Here is a 2,500-nt window from a genome sequence, read left to right as displayed (position 1 = left end):
GGATCCAATGTAATACTGTCTGGCCAGTCAAAGGCCCCAATAACTCTAACGGTAGTATCTCAACGGGTAGTTGATGCCCTGACTGACCAACCTACTACCTACTACCTGTTAAACATTTTGAATAAGACTGATGCTCTGTTGGATGTTTCGTATTTGCAGGTCTACATGTCCAAGTTTAGAGTTTCGAGTTTTGGACATAATTAATGCTGTTTATCTTCTGGGATTTTTGAAAGAATGTTTAGTACTTTGGTGAAGGTCTATACGTCCTTGTTTAACGTTTCGAATTTTGAGTATGAATGATGCTGTTTATCGTTTGGGATTTTTGATAAGGTTGAATGTTTTAGATTTTAGATAATGCCTATACAGAGTTGAGCTTTTTGAATTTTTGATAAGACTGTCGTCCTGCTTAAAGTTTCTAATTTTGGATAAAGTTGATGTTGTTTGTCGTTTGGAATTTGGTGAAGCTTCATGCCTCCAATTACTAATAAGATTGTCTGTGGTTAAAAAATAGGGAAATGATTGATGTCACGGTTAACGTTACTTTGTGGATAATGTTTTAGGCTTGATTCACGGAATTTCGTAAAATTTTTAAGGATATCTTTTAATTCTGGAGTTTCGGATAAGGCTGATAAAATGTTTTAAGTTTTAGATTCTAAATTGGGTTAGAATTTTCAAGAAGAATAGCATCAGGTCTTATGATCAAGAATTTTGCTAAAGGTCGATTCACGTTTTATTTTTAGGGAGGGTTGTTAAAATTTTGGAAATTACTCATTTTTGGACTTCCATGAAATGCAAGGTTAATAAAAGAACGTTGCACTATTAGACAAAAATAAAGTTTGAAATGGTCATAATGGATCAAGCTGTCAAGGATGGTCATGGAATAAAATGAAATATATGTCGTTTATAATATAGTGTCAACCCCTCACCTGATCTAGAAACGGACGAAGATAGAAATACTTTAGATCTCGAAATGACCGAAAATAATAATTCTTTCAAAAAGAGACTAATTACCTTGATTCTCTAGTGTTATAATAACACGGATTTAATGAATAATGGGGAGGCGAATGTGTCTGCCTTCGTGGGTAAAATAACAAATAAATGTAACGATCAAGATTGAACTTTTGAGTGGAATAGGACTAAATAAAAAGCCTAGTAAATGAGTAAGTAACTGTATTATTATTATCATTATTATTATTGTGGTAGGAGACCCTCTTTTAGGCAGGTTGAGTTAAAAGTAATGGCTGCATCGGCAGAGTTTATTTTCTTATCCAATTTTTCTATTTTCCGGATAATTCTCTTCTCTAGAGCGCTACAATCAGCCAGCAGACTTGAAAAATTCATCAGTTGGGTGAATGACAAAATCAGGAAGACTTGTAATCCTGATCCTGGGTATAAATACCACCCGACTGCAGCATCCACCTCACTCTCTACCTGAAGAAGAGGAAGGACTTATCCTCGAAACGCGTCGTAGTTTTTACTATTTTGTACCAAAAGTTTTACTTGTATTTTGTGAGAATATACTTGAAAAGTCTTCCCGATTTTGTCATTCACCAGACTGATGAATTTTTCAAGTCTGCTGGCTGATTGCAGCGCTCTAGAGAAGAGAATTATCCGGAAAATAGAAAAATTGGATAAGAAAATAAACTCTGCCGATGCAGCCATTACTTTTAACTCAACCATTATTATTATTATTATTATTATTATTATTATTATTATTATTATTATTATTATTATTATTATTAGCCAAGCTACAACCCTAGTTGGAAAAGAAAGATGCTATAACTCCATGGGCTCCAACAGGGAGAAATAAGAAATAAATAAATGAGAACTAATTAACAATAAATCATTCTACAAACATTAACAACGTCAAAACAGATATGTCATACATAAACAATAAAAAGACTCATGTCAGCCTGTCCAACATAAAAACATTTGCTGCAACTTTGAAATTTTGAAGTTCTACTGATTCAACTACCCAATTAGGAAGTTCCACAACTTGGTCACAGCTGGAATAAAACTTCTAGAATACTGTGTAGTATTGAGCCTCATGATGGAGAAGGCCTGGCTATTAGAATTAACTACCTGCTTAGCATCGCGAACACGATGGAACTGTCCAGGAAGATCTGAATGTAAAGGATGGTCAGAATGCTTTCAATTTTGAATAAGATTGCTATCGTGTTTGATACTTAGGATTTTGGCTTGGGCTGAGTCTGTGTTTTATTTTTAACGTTTACAAAGCTTGTGGAATGGTCAAATAACTGGAAGTTCTTTCCTCTGATAGCCTCTACAATGTTTATAACGCTTATACATATACATACATATACCAAGGCACTTCCCCCAATTTTGGGGGGTAGCCGACACCAACAATGAAACAAAACAAAAAAGGGGACCTCTACTCTCTACGTTCCTTCAGCCTAACCAGGGACTCAACCGAGTTGAGCTGGTACTGCTAGGGTGCCACACCCCAACCTCCCACATTTCCACCACAGATGAAGCTTCA

At 35.3% G+C, this 2,500-nt stretch overlaps 1 protein-coding gene across 2 annotated transcripts in view; it reads right to left on the bottom strand.

The window, feature by feature from the left end:
* LOC137653431 (apolipoprotein D-like) overlaps window positions 1–2,500 on the bottom strand; it is a 39,311-nt gene that overhangs the window by 6,763 nt on the left and 30,048 nt on the right. The window lies entirely within an intron of this gene.

Source organism: Palaemon carinicauda, chromosome 14, assembly GCF_036898095.1.
Source record: "Palaemon carinicauda isolate YSFRI2023 chromosome 14, ASM3689809v2, whole genome shotgun sequence".
NCBI classification, from domain to species: Eukaryota; Metazoa; Arthropoda; class Malacostraca; order Decapoda; family Palaemonidae; genus Palaemon; species Palaemon carinicauda.
The sequence above is the reverse complement of the archived record's forward strand: the minus strand, read 5'-3'. Positions and strand labels throughout refer to the sequence as shown.